Source organism: Canis lupus, chromosome 16, assembly GCF_048164855.1.
Source record: "Canis lupus baileyi chromosome 16, mCanLup2.hap1, whole genome shotgun sequence".
Lineage (NCBI taxonomy): Eukaryota > Metazoa > Chordata > Mammalia > Carnivora > Canidae > Canis > Canis lupus.
In genome coordinates, this window is record NC_132853.1 from 36,570,263 (window position 1) to 36,585,463 (window position 15,201).

General features: G+C 34.6%; 1 protein-coding gene and 1 long non-coding RNA gene across 3 annotated transcripts in view; one reads left to right on the plus strand and one right to left on the minus strand.

The window, feature by feature from the left end:
• Positions 1–15,201, plus strand: part of SKAP1 (src kinase associated phosphoprotein 1) — a 286,859-nt gene that overhangs the window by 130,943 nt on the left and 140,715 nt on the right. The window lies entirely within an intron of this gene.
• On the minus strand, positions 1,912–4,517 carry LOC140607502 (uncharacterized). The gene is made up of 3 exons (XR_012009502.1): positions 3,680–4,517; positions 2,603–2,662; positions 1,912–2,032 (listed from the first exon to the last, which is right to left on the minus strand). It is a non-coding gene; the product is annotated as an uncharacterized lncRNA (long non-coding RNA).

Sequence of the window (15,201 nt, forward strand, 5' to 3'; positions counted from 1 at the left end):
AGTACAGCAAACAGAAGAGATCTTTCTGGGTAGAGAAATAAACTTAGGTGCCTTGAACTAAGAAATCTCCCCTCTTTTTACCATCTTTATTATTCAGGCATTTTGTAACTCTCAGTATGGTTTGACATGAGTATGAGTGCCAAAATTTCTGAAGCTGGCCCTGTTTTAATACCTAAGTTAAACTGTCTTTTATAATGGTAAAGTTATATAGGTCCAGTTCCATATATTCCTGTTTGTTCTTTTAAATAACCGGTAAAATAGGTACTATGCATTTTATGTCACATTTAGAAAGACTCTAGCAGCACAATGCATAGACTCGGTTTTGACCTGAGTATCTCATAGTAGCATGGATTTTTCTTTTCTTAGTAGTACCTGGACTCGAACCAGATGTTTTTGACTATTAATAAGATTATACTTTTAATTAGTTGCTGTTCTAATAGAGTCATAGATCTGATTTTAAGAAGTAAAGCAAGATGGGCAGCCCGGGTGGCTCAGTGGTTTAGCGCCACCTTCGGCCCAGGGCGTGATCCTGGAGACCCAGGATCAAGTCCCACGTTGGGCTCCCTGCATAGGCCTGCTTCTCCCTCTGCCTGTGTCTCTGCCTCTCTCTCTCTCTCTCTCTGTGTGTGTGTGTCTTTCATGAATAAATAAAAATCTTTACAAAAAAAGTAAAGCAAGAGAATAGAAGTTGAATACTTGCCTTAGAAGTTTTAGCTTTACCTGTCTCCCCATATGATCTTATTTTGCCCCACCCCTAACTAAGGGTTGATAATATCTACAATATTTATGAGGTCATTTATGTTGCTCTTTGAGATCTGCTTGTGAAAGATACCATATAAACTAATCCTGAGGTTAATATACCTATATTTTCATCCATAGCTTACAGAGTCTGTTGTACATAGGATCAATTCATTTATTTATGGTATGTCCTTAGTTTGTTACTCTTAGCAAAATTTGTGTCATGATCACTATTTCAAAATAATTACACATGTTAACTTGGGATTAGAGAGACTGATTGATAGATTTGGAGTGGGAGGAAGAATAAAATAAAACTACCATCTATTAGAGTTATGGAATCAAATAAGTTGAGAAGTTCCTAAGCGAAATGTTTTTGTCAAGTCAACAACAGGATGGGTCACATCTAAAGGAGCATCTGTAATGAAGGAACACAAGGATTTTTTTTTTTTTAATCTGGAAAAGAGTGACTTAGGAAAATTAATGGCTCTTCTAGCTCCTTAGACAGAGAGTGGTCCTTTCAAGTTTGATGAAGGTCATTTTCAGGACAGTCTAAGCAAGAGGTTACAGTTCAATTTCTACTAGCAGGACTTCAGAAAAGGCAAAAAATGCCTTGAATTTCTGAAGCTTCTGTGCTTTTTTTTTTTTTTTTAATAATTAAGGCTGACAAAAAAGCAAACAATTACCTATATCCTGAATACTTGATGATAATATATTTCTCCTTCCTCATTAGGAATTTATCACTTTTTCTAAAGACTGGAATGGAAAGAATACCAGCTAACCAAGATACAGTGAATGGGTGCCAGTGTGTACTCCCAGCTGCCCATGTAAATCTTTCTTCACAGTAGGATCTGAACAAAAACACACCACTTAATTGAATAGTTCAAACGCCACTGAGTAGAAAATTTCTGTTAGGCCAGAATATTTGTAAACTTAAAGTAGATACATGTATCCTGGCAGCACAGTTAGTTTTGAAATATCAAAAATTTTAAAGGAATCTTTTGTGCTCTTATGCCAGTTATGGGTATTACTTGTCTTAGGACTTTGAAGGTATTTGCTTTATACTGTAGCTGTTTTTTTTAAACAACAACAACAACAACAACAACAACCTTGCTTCATTTTGCTTTTTATTTTTGAGCTGTTTGCAACCCCCTTTGAATAGTGAGAAACAATGCAATTAATTTTCTCCAGCGCAATCATGCATAGATTTAATAAGCATCCGAAGGTAGGATCCATCTGTAAAGTATGCATCGCATGCTAAATTACTTCTCTTCTGTGGTTTTTTTTCTTTCCAAACCTTAATTAATTGAAGAAAAAAAATGTTTATTAAAGTGGGAGCAGGCTGGGCTCTGGCTCTCCGCCTCTGGTTCAAAAGTTCATACAATTCCCTGAAGGCTCATCTGAATGTGTGTGTCTCCCTCTCACAATCTTTCTTTCTCCGTCTCTATAGTAAGGATGAATGCCTAGAAAGGTGTATTATTTTGTTCCCAGGATCAATTTTAATAATCCTAACTTGAGTAAACTAAATTTTTTGTGTTTATAGATTTGTATACATTATATATGTTTCCATAAATAGTGTATATACATGGACACATAAATGTGTAATTTACCCATTTTCCTATTGCTTAGAATAAAAAATTGATATTCTTTCAGTGGCATCTTTAAACAGGATGTAGATAGAGAGCAGGAAGTATAATTCTACAGGTGGATCTCAGACAGGAAATTAAAGGAATTATGTATGGAAATAAGATAAGTCTTTATGAATAAATTTAGAGCAAAAGAAAAAAATACTAAATCTATCCCAAGTAGAAAAATATCTACCTATAAACAGAGAAATGGAAAAAATAAATCATAGGAAGTGACTCACTCCTGTCAGATGCTTTGGAGACAGAAGACATTTCCTGACCTGCAGTAAGCTTTATGTGACCTAGGTGAAAAACAGCAAGTTTATTGTAAAAGAAAAATATTATCTAAAAGACAGAGTCAAGATTTTTTCAATTATCTCCATCGCTTACCTAGGATGCCATGATCTTCCTTTGTTTTTTTACAAATTTTGCTTCTTTCTCCTTATTGTGGTATATACCACAATTTTTAGATTTTTGTGTTTTTTTTTAAAGTAAATACAATGTTGTCATTTTCATCCAAATTCCTTTTTTCTTTTTTACTGTAAACTAAGACTACTTTTCTCCTTTAACACAAATAAAGTTTGCATCTCTGCTTGAAAATTTAGGAGTGTATGGAACCAGAAGGCAGTGCTGAACCTGACCATGATGTTGCTGATTAAGTCTACTTTCCTTTGCCTAGGCGCTGCTTGCAAAGCATAATGTTCACATAGGAGCCTAACAGAGAGCTTTCTACAGGTTGTTTCACTTTCTTTTTGGACTCTTGTACAGGGTAACTAAAACCACTGTCTATTAGTCATTTAATTTTTTTTAAATAGACACTTAAGCAGAGAAAAAACTAAACAACACAGAGGAGCTATTTTAGTTGGTGATAGACAAAGCCTGAGTCATGTTGGCCGTCTTATCACATACATGCCTACCATCCTATACTTTTGTCATGTGAGTGTCAGATGAGCCATGGGGACATTCCTGGAAGGAATTTTGAGGAATCAACAGAGGTCCTGTTGCTACTGCATATTGGCATGTAAAAACATTTGGGCCACATTTGCAAATTTATATATCAGCTCATATGGAGGCAATAATGAAATATAATCACTAAGTAACAATTATAATTGATGTCTTGGAAACTTGAAGGCTATCATCCACTAGGTAGGACATCTATTTATGTGTAAAACATATCATAATCTCCCCAAATCCCAAATTCTGTGACTTTTGGAAGAATCTCACCATTGCTTTCCAAGCAGATTTTGGTTAGACTTCTGTGAAAACCCTGAATCGAATAGCTGTGTGTTTCACAAATTACATGCATGTAAAAAACATACCTTTGAAGGGAGGATGTGTGGGCCCTTTCTCCTATATGCTTATGTCTCTGTTGTCGTAGATTGGCGTCCTTTGTGAGCTATTCAGTGACATTTCAGAACCATTTCGCTCTGCAGAAAACCCACAGTTGTGTTTCTTTAGCTGACACTGTGGCACTTGCACTCGAAATTGCTAGTTAGAAAAAAAAATTGTTGAGGCCGGTGGCTGTAATCAGCGTTGTTGCTGTCTGTTTCCTCAGACTAATAGCAGAGCGATCCGAGTCTGAGAGTTCAAACAGAGGTTATCTTTCCCAGGTAGCATCTCGTCCAACGAGAATTTGATTTTTTTCTATAGGACTTTACTCCATTAGATTAATGAAATTTCAATGAGAGCCTGGCGCCCCCTGAAGCTTTGTTAAGAAAACAAATGGTGATTCTGTAGGTGTGACAGCTTGCTTGGAGAGTTACGAGAAGGTGAATACATCCCCACAATCCAGGCAGCCTGGAACACATTGATCTCTATTTAAAGCACCAATCGGATTTTTGTTAATTATAAATGATTGATCTGCAGTTTTTTCCTCTCTCTCCTCTTATATGTGGTTCCCCCTCCTTTCCCCACTTCTAACTTCTTTGCATGCTGAGTGCAGAGCTTTTTGTTTAAAGGGACAATCATAGAGAGCAAATTATAGCAATACCCAGCAGCGATGCTATTGTGAATGTCATTGTCAAAGCCCTCACTGTTCACCCGATTGAGGTGAGCCCTGAAGTAGATTTCGACTGACTCCATGCTCCCTTTTTACTTGACTCATTCCTGAAAAAAAGAATCATTTTAACAGAAATAAAGCATTAGATTCATTAGAATAGTATCATAGACACTACCATTATTATGTTTTAAAATCTGACTTGTGAGCCCTGTAAACCAAGTTCTCGGTATTAACTCTGAACCACAGTGCATATCTTATATGAACCACAGTATGATGTGTGACCAACCAACCCCATGTGAGACAACTGTGTGAGTGAAGGGAATATCTCTGACCTTAAATCTCAATTTATAGGCATTTAGGTGATTAATCCACCTTTTATCACCTATGTGGAGTGGTTTTTTAATAATGTTTAGAAGCAATACTGTACTCAAAAACTGACATGTATATTATTCCTGATAATTGCTCACCACACATAGTTCTGAAGAGTACAGAAAAATGTCTCCAGTTTCTTTGTGGACCTATGTCTAGTGAAAATATCTGAACATTTAATGTATTTACTTATTGAATCCAAAAGCACATAGTTGCTTCTTTGTTATTTATAACATGTGCAGTGCATAAAGGAGATAATTCGCATAGCTCTTAGGAAACATATTTGTAAAAATTACAGTTCAAAGAGTATGGTTATTAGTGGATTACATTGAAACTACATTGACTTCACACTTCTAACTCATATGTAGATTTTTAGGATTGTGTCTTTCTTAAAGCCCTTAATTTAAGTTTTAGGACATATCAAGTTAGAAAAATGAATTTCTCCCAGTGTTCTTTTTTTCACTTAATTATCTAAGTAATCCAGGCAATGCACAAGAAACTTTTCTACGCCAAGAATCATAAAGTGGTTTACAGCTTTCAGTGACACTTTTCTACAAAATCCTTTAGATTTAAAGAAGTATTGCCTCATTTCTTCAAATGTCCTGAAACTTGTGCAATTTCCTTGTGAGTTGCTCTATCACTAATTGTATATGATAAACTTTCAATAGCATAAAAGCAATACTGCCTTTAAAACAGCAGTATAAAATGGCCAATAACCTCATATATAATAAAACATAATCTCCTCACACCCCAAATTCTGTGACTTTTGGAAGAAGTTCACTATTGCTTTCTAAGCAAGTTCTAGCTATACTATATACATCTAAATATGAACGGTGTAAAAAAAAAAAAAATAAATAAATAAATAAATAAATAAATATGAACGGTGTTCTGACAAAACTTCCTCATGAGCTAATTATTTAATGATCCTGTAAGTACTCTTAGAAAACTAGATTTAAAGTGCTATTTTTGCTGTGTAGTGTTTATTCTCAGTATTTAAAAATATTAATTTTTTTCTTTATTACCTTATTGTTCTTATTGTAATATTTTTAAATTAGCAAAAGTCATTAAGGCACATTTATAAATAATTTTAACTATGACTTTTAAAATCAGATTTTGAATTAGCCAGAAAAGAGCAATGTGACTTTTTGATACAAATATTAGAATATCAGAGTAGTTTGTTCATGCCCCTATCCAAATAAGTGACAAACGGCAACATTAAGAAATGGATGATCATAGTAAATTCACCAAGTTATTTTTTTAAAACATACTTCCAAAGGACTGATTTTAAAGTGTCTTAATTTTATTCCTGTTGTTGTTTTTTTAATAGGCTAACTAATGATTTTCATTAGTGTATTTGTAATTTATGTGATCTTAGTAGGTTCTACCAAGGTTAAATAATTTAAGGAAATATACCCTTATCTGATATAAGATAGCTAATGAACTGTATTAGATACTTGCCCTATTCCTGTATGAAATGGATCTCCAAAGCTAACAACAGCTTTCTGCGGGAACACAAATCTCTATATAAATATCCAAATGTAGCAAGATGTTGCAAATTTTTAAAGATATGCCATAAAAATAGATTAACGCTAGTATGCAGTCCTGTTCAACTGAATTACAAAGGGATATCATGGGATTGCCAGTGACATTCCCATAAATAAAAAATCAATTCTTAATGATGAGGCAGACTTGTTTTAGCGCATTACCCAGGTTAAATGGGAGCACACAAAGACATCAACTCCTATAAGACTAGTGAAATCATTGTATATTAATATGATTTAGGGAGCTACACACCTCGATGGAATAATTGTTATTATATCTATAGAGCCAGATGGCACTTGGTGTAAACAGCCATTGAGCACCTCAAACGCAAGTGTGGCAGGTGATCTTTAAGGTGTGCTTCATCCTGCTCACTCATCTTATCATTGGAATCTGCGTTACTGTTTGGAAAATGGTTTGATTGCCAGTACACAAATTCTTCAGAATGATCCTATTGTTCAGTAGGAGTATAGAGCATAGAATGGTTTAGCAGGAGAACAGATGACAATAGATGAGGCAACTACCTGGATTTGTGTGATTAGTACTTTATTTTTTATAAGAAACAGAACAGAGGGAGTCCATTTTTTTCCCCAGCGCAGTGGCCAAAAAAAAAAAAAAAAAGTTTTCCAAATTTTTAAAAAATGAATTCACAAATTGTCAGTGAAGTAGGCTCAAGTAATTACACTGTTATCAAAATAACTCTCTAAAGGAAACCAAAAGTTATAAAAACGTGTGCTTCTAAAGTAAGAGAAATCCAAGTTCTGAGCAGAAGTATCTTTTATTTCTTGTGAAATCTCTTTCTTTGTTTTGAAGGTTTACATTGACTTCTGCTAACTTTAATTAGACAATTAAAAAAGCTCATTAATTCAACAGATATTTATTGGGCATCTACTATGTGCTAAGTTCTGTTCTAGGCCCTGGAGATATATCAGTGTAAAAACCCTGCCCCCATGGAGTTTACATTCCTTAAGGGTGGCAGTAAATGATATGATACAATCTGATATAAGATACAGGAGAAAAAAAAAAAGATACAGGAGAAATGAAATAAGGAAGAGAGACATTGTGCTGAGATAGAGTATAGGAGGGTAAGATTTGCCTCTTCCCCCTTAAAAAACATAAAAAGGGTCACCTAGGAATAATAAGAGAAGCTAGGAAAGTTCTTATTTATCTTCCAACTTCATTGATCTTGTGAAATTTCTAGTTAATACACCTGCTATTATAGCCTCAGCTCAGTGATCAGAGTTTTAAATAGTTGGAGTAAGTTCAGTGTAAGTTTAGATTTTCTTGGCTTAAATTAAATCTAATAATGTTACATAAATGTTTTATGTTTTGTTTTCTTTCCTTTGATAATAGCATTAAAAAGCATATTACCTTTAATTTTAAGTAATTCTTAAATTGCCCCTTGCTCTATCTTATATAATCCATATTTTCTGGTTTCTAAATATCAAGGACATACAACCAGCTTATATAGGAATCTTTTAATAGTGGATTTAGTGGATTTAGATTTCCAAACGTAAAACAGATTTTCCAAGTATCTAAAATATAAGAAGATCCTCAGTATTTTGGGATCTCACAAATTAACAATTCTGTCCCCTAAAGACAAAATTCATCTTAATCCAGAGAATATATTCCCCATTTCACTCTGTGGTACTGTTGACTAATTAATTCCTGGATTTTATTTTGTTTTTAATACTTTTTTTAAAGATTTTATTTATTTATGAGAGACACAGAGAGAGAGGCAGAGACATAGGTAGAGGGAGAAGCAGACTCCTCACAGGGAGCCTGATGCGGGACTCGATCCTTGGTCAGAGATCAGGCCCTGAGCCAAAGGCAGATGCTCAACCGCTGTTAACTCCTGCATTTTAAACTAATGTTCAGTTTTTCACCAAAAGTCGTTTATCATATAACTGTAGCTACTCTTTAGATGAAACATAGTACCTGCTATAAAGCATTTATTCCTTTAGGTGAAAAAGTAAAACTCATTTTGTAATATGCAGTCTTCATTCAGGTTTATCTTTGATCAAATATCAAGAATCAAAAATATATATGTGCTTATTGCTGCATAGAAAAAAATACTGAAAAGATGTGTTCCAAAGTGCCAATAATAGCTAAAAGTTATAACATAATATTTACTCTTTACTTTGCACTTTTCTGTAGTTTAATTATTTTCTACAATGAACTTGTATTCCTTTTGTATTCAAGAAAAAACTCTCAGTATTATTTTCAAAAGCTAAATGAGCCTAAAAGTTGATATTTTTACCTACCACAAAGCCTCAGAGCTGGCGAGTATATGCAGATCAGTTCTGCAAGTAATAGAAAGTAGTAGAAATCAGCAAGCATCAAAATTTAGGTAATACCACGAAGTTACGTATCTTACCTACTTCTGTTTTGTACTTGAAAAGTGCTATGCTCTGCAAAGTTTGACCAATTTGTCCTTTTTTTCTTATTCCCAAGACATCAAACTTCTTTAAAAAAAAAAAATAGTAGCCTGAGATAATTCTATAGCAACATGCCAGATAGACCAAATTTCATAAGGAAACATGATTTTAATTTCAGGCCTTTGAATATAATGTTGCTCCTAAGGATGAGTATTTATGAATGTATAAGAAAAAAAGAGACTTGGAAACTTTATTTCTTTTAGCAGTCAACAATATTTAGCCTATCAGAATGCTTGAATGGATAAACATTCCTACTGTTTTAATTTTGAATATAGATTGTCTCGTGCTGATGGGAAGTATTGTTAATTTTAATAAAATTAACTTTATATTGTTATTTCACCGCTTTATAATAATTTTACATGGCGCCCTGGGGATGCCTTTGTTTTACATTATCAGGTGTCACATTTGCCATTTGGTTGGTAGAGCAGGCGTTCAGCTCCACTTCTCTATTCAATTGCCTGAAGCCACACTATTCACGTTATATTACAAGTAGCTATATTGCTATACACTGCACAAGTTTATATACTTTTATTTTATATGTATATATCATTTTTGTATTTTCTTAAAATCATTGTTTTGTGCTATTTCCCAGCATTCCTGTTGCTTGCCTTTAGGTAGACACAGTTATGGTAACAAGTTGGCTAAGACACTTTAGCAATCTGCCTCCAGTTCTACTAACATGTTTAAATTTAGTTTCAATCTGATAGCCACAATTTTGATACAATCTAAGCAAGTGCTTCATTGTTTTTGCTAAGACTTATAGCCTGATAAATCCATTAAAATTTAACCTTTTACAGAGAGTTATTGCTATTTTAAAATAAGAGGAAATTATTGACGACTTTCATAACACACGGTTGTTGGACAGATCACTCAGAGATAATTAATCAGAACATGTCTCCATTAAATGTTACCACTTGGCTTAAACTCTCCCAGGAATTCATAGCAATCAGACAGACTAGCAAATAATCTTAAGTGAATTGAGTACTTGTCAAATTAAATACCACTATTACCAAATACACAGTAGTTAAATTAAAGATATACCAGGTTCCTCTTGAATCAGTCTATATTCTTTACTTTTTACTGTTTTTAAAATTAAATTTATGGCTTAGTTCTAAGTTTGAGTTTGTCTGCTTTGAGTTGTTCTATTACATGCTTTATCATGCTGCTATTTCAGCTGTTAAGAGTATGCTAAAATGTTTTGGTTAGCTGTGTCAAATATTTATTATGTACAATTTAAAATATGTATTTTAAAATAGACTTTCTTTTCCACTTGAGGTTATGTATATATGTTGATAAGCAAGCTGGTCTCTTGTCTGAGACCTTATGTGCAGCTGGCTGGTATTTGATTGATAAACTAATGATCCCTATAATCTGAGGAGCATTTAACTAACTCATAACTGATAAATAGACCAATCAATTTAACCTTGCTTTGGTAGTTCATAGTCAGAAAGCACATAAAAATGAGTATTGAGAAGTTTCTTCTTTGTATGCTGTGTGTGCTGTGGTATTTTTGTTTCTGAGAAACTGCTCCCTTTTTTCTTTCACCAAAATTTCTGTGGCTAGTAGGAACTGTCTCTGCTTTGAATTATACCACTGTTCCATGTTATTAACAATCATATATCACTTCCTTTCACACCTTCAAGTTTAATATTTTGTGTACACTCTTTTAGTTAGAATCTTGGAACAAAATATTATATAATAGCCTTACCTTTGTTTCTACTCAATAAATGTAATTACCCTGCCATTCTTTTAAAGTGTAAGTTGCTTATTGGATATATTTTTCATTTTCTGTTGTTATTGTGAAATTTGTAGGTTGGGGGATGTTGCTGACTATAGGTGGTAAAAATGTGGAACCAGGTGGTAAGAGCCATGCCTATGTCCTAGCTGTGGCATGGCGCAACCTACTAAGTGATGAAGTAATTAAAATTATCTAATTAGGGATCCCTGGGTGGCGCAGCGGTTTAGCGCCTGCCTTTGGCCCAGGGCGCGATCCTGGAGACCCGGGATCGAATCCCACATCAGGCTCCCGGTGCATGGAGCCTGCTTCTCCCTCTGCCTGTGTCTCTGCCTCTCTCTCTCTCTCTCTCTCTCTCTCTCTCTGTGACTATCATAAATAAATAAAAAAATTTGAAAAAAATAAAAATAAATAAAATTATCTAATTAAAATGAGCAATATAAAGAAGAATTATTTTAAAAAATAAAGAGGGGCAGGAATTATTCAGCTGATTGCAAGCCATAAAAAACTCTTGCTCTGGAGGAAGAAGTCAAATGTGTATGTTTGTTATAGGGATGTTATAGATATTGGTTGTAGATGTTGTGTGCCTTTTGAGTCCTTATGTAGCTGAGATCCACTCAGTGGTTCCTAGTTGGCTGTTTGCCTCTGAGATGAATTCATAGACTTTTTTTTAAAGATTTATTTATTTATTCATGAGGGACACAGAGAGAGAGAGAGGCAAAGACATAAACAGAGGGAGAAGCAGGCTCCTCGCAGGGAGCCCGATGTGGGACTCCATCCTTGATCCCGGGATCACGCCCTGCCTGAGCTGAAGGCAGACACTCAACTGCTGAGCCACCCAGGTGTCCTGAATTCATAGACTTTATCTTTGCTTTTCCAGTTCCAATATTTAGAGATTCTACATGTGCCATTTGAAAACTCCTACTTATGCCTTGCAATGGACTTTACAGAACTTTCTTGTAAAAATTTAGCAGGACATGGAGAGAATTTGAGGATAAAAATAGTTTGCATAAACTCCATTCTGAGCCAGAACTGAAGGTAAATGACCCACAATGTGCACAACAATTTAATGGCTATTTATGTATTTCTGAATTTTTAGAGGAAAATTTATTTGAAAAAGATTTTATGTAGTTTCTGAATGTAGGTAATTTGAATCATGTTTATAAATATTTTACCTCCCCTGAATAGATGATTAGTTTTGTCCAATAACAATTTCAGAGTAGCTAATGTGGCAATATAAATATGCATATTTAGGGGGGATTTTTTTCTTTATATAGTAAATGTGTGATTCGTAATGATTTCTATTACAGAAGGTTTCTTAATGGCACATTGCTTTATAAAGGAAACAAAGTTAAGTCTGAAGAATTACCTAATGAAATCTGGGAGTATGTGGTTTAGGTATAATTACAAAAGTAAAAATGTATAATTTATGTTTGCATAATACCCTTCATTGAAGGTTATAAAAATAAGTCTTGTGATGTACTCTAGGCTTCACATTTCTTGTATGCCTCCCTATATAAATGAAACAACTTCCCTACTATGGTCTAGCAATAATCCCACACTCAAAAATACCTAAACTTCAGCATCATTCAGCAAATTCTCTCCATTAGGTAATGTAACTGATACCTCATTTGTCTTTCTTCTTAATTGTTTGTTTATGTATTTCCTTCCTCCTCCAAGCATTTAAGATAGCTTCTTCCACCTTTGCAAAGACTTTTATCCAACTAAATAACTACTATCAAAAATTTAAATTGCAAACATTTATTGAGAGCCCTATCTGTGCTAGGCATTGTACTGGCTGCTTTCCATATAATATTTTAACTCTCACAGGAATTCTGTAAACTAGATACTACCATTCCCATTTCACCGGTAAGGAAACTGAGAGATTAAGTAGCTTTCCCAAAGCTGGCAAATTCCTGGCAAAACAGGAATATTAATTTACATCTGACTCTAAAAACAGATGCCTGAGAAAATGAAGAACAGAGTAAGGAACAATACTTAGAATTCCTGTCTCCTATTTTCACCATGAGATTACACTTGATGGCTGTTATGATTTCTGATGGAGAAAAAGATGAATGATAAAGTGTATCATTTGTTTAGGGCCAAAGGATCCAAAACGGCGCATGGGAAGTACTGACATATGGGCTCCCTCTTTCTCTCTAGACCCAGCATGACCAACAAAAGGAGTTGGTACTGTGTGAAGGAGAGTGGGTGTGTGATGTAGTCCCACTTATTGATTTGTACTTTTAGTCTCAAACCCAAAAAAAGTCTTTGCCAAGGCCAATGTCAAGGAGCTTTTTTCCTGTATTTTCTTCTAAGAGTTTTATGGTTTCAAGTCTTTATGTAAGTCTTAATCCATTCAGAGTTAATATGCAAACCATATATCTGATAAGGGGGAAATATCCAAAAATATATAAAGAACTCATACAAATCATAACAAGAACAAAAAATCCAATTTGAAAATGGGCAGAGGAACTGAATAGACATTTTTCCAAAGACTATATACAAATGGCCAGCAGGTACATGAAAAGGTACTCAACATCACTAATCATCAGGGAAATGCAAACCAAAACAACAATGGGATATTAACTTACACCTGTTAGAATGGCTTACCATCAAAAAAAAAAAAAAGTGAAAACAAGTGCTGACAAGGATGTAGAGAAAGGTGAACCTTGCTTGCACTGTTGGTGGGAATGTAAACTGGTCCAGGCACTATGGAAAACAGTATAAAGTTTCCCCCCCCAGATTAAAACTAGAACTGCCATATGATCCAGCAATCCCACTTCTGGATGCATATCCAAAGGAAATGAAAACAGTATCTTAAAGAGATATCTATACTCCTGTGTTTATTACAGCATTATTAACAATAGCCAAGGTATGCAAACAATGTTGTATCCGTCAACAGATGACTTTATATATTACATAATATACATTATGTACACACAATGGAATATTATTCAACCATGAGGAAGAAGGAAACCCTTCCATTTGCAACAACCTGGATGAAACTTGATGTCATTATGCTAAGTGAAATAAGACATACAGAGAAAGACAAATACTTATATATAATAACTTATATGTGAAATCTAAAAATATTGTACTTGTAGAAACAGAGAGTAAAATGATGGTTACCAGGGTCTGGGGGGTGGGGGGAAAATGAGGAGATGTTGGTTCAAAGGGTATAAAGTTCCAATTAGAAGATGAGTAAGTTCTGGGGTTCAATGCAGAATGTTGTGATTATAGTTAAAGATACTATATTATATTCTTGAAAGTTGCTAAGAGAATAGACTATAAAATTTCTCACAACAACAAAAAAGAAATGGTAATTATTTAACTTGATGGAGATATTAGTAAAAGTTATGGTGGTAATCATTTTGTCATGTAAGCATGTCAAATCAACATTTATATTTTAAATTTACATAATGTTAAATGTCAATTGTATCTCAATAAATTTGGAAGAAAAAAGAAAGGACCAGAGGCAGAAATAAGCTTTCTGCTCCTCTCTTAGATTTAACTTTCCCATCTTACTACTCATTCAGAAATGGCTCAGATATTTTGCTAAATGCTTTCCCCATCCCTAGTAACATCCTGACCATTGAGCAAAAAGCCAGAAGAATTTTTAAAGACAGCTGTGAAGATTTGGAGAGCTTAGACAGTGAATGTAACAAAAGCGTAAAAAATTGCCCTCTCTGTGTGTCACAGGAGGCCTCAGGCTTACTGTGAGAGATCTCTCCATTTAATTGCTTTGTAGGCTAATCCATACTTCCATGTCTTTCAATATGACTTCCATAAATCTCAAGCAACCAAGAATTTCAGTGTGTGCTGCTTGGCAGGTGATGCTGAAAACTACTGATCTGGTAACCTGATTGGAGTTTAATGACAACCGTGGGAGAATTCTGTTGAATTGAAAATAAAATCCAAGTGCTTTTAGTCTTATCATGTATCTCTGTGCCAGATTCTTTGGCAGCCCATAAAAGCTAGGTCCTCCCAGACTTGGCTACCATCCAATTTTCTTTAAGATTTCCAGGCTTCTAGAACTGCTAAAATGTATACTGGTCAACTCTAGTATAAGGGGAGAATGAAGTTGTTGCAGAATATCTGAACCCCTGATTTACTTATAGAAAAGAGACCTATCAAAGCCAAATATATTTTTCCCCACAGTGTGACAATTGTACTTTTCAGAAGCTATTTCTGAACATGGCAAGAGAATACATCTGAACATAGACGTCACCTATGTACTCATATCCAAGCCTCCTTCACAGATGACCGCCTGCAGAATTGGCAGAGCCGCCATAGGCTGGGGTGTCTCTGAGTACAAGGAAAGGAATTCATTTCATAAATAACCTATGCTAAAACGGCAAACAATGTTCCCTCCATGTTCTGACAACTACTCATGAGTGGTCTGTTTCAATGTTTCAAATTCATCATAAAGTTTCTATTTGATAAAGAATGTCTTAAAAGAAACTGACCCTCACAAATTATTCCTTATCTTTATTAGCATAACCTACTACATCATAACCTACTTTCAAAAAATTATTATAAAAGATCACCTCATTAAAATCAGAACAATTACAAATGTTTGCCAGAAATGGTGTTGGGTTAATCAGTCAATAGGTTGGTAGCTCCCACTAGGAGGAGAAGGGGCTGTATGGGATTTAGCTAAGGAGGAACAGGAAGCAGGAGGAGAGGAAGATTGAGGGATGCTGCAAGAGAGGGAGCAGCTGGTTTTACCAGGAACTGAGTTTAACCTGGACAGTTACA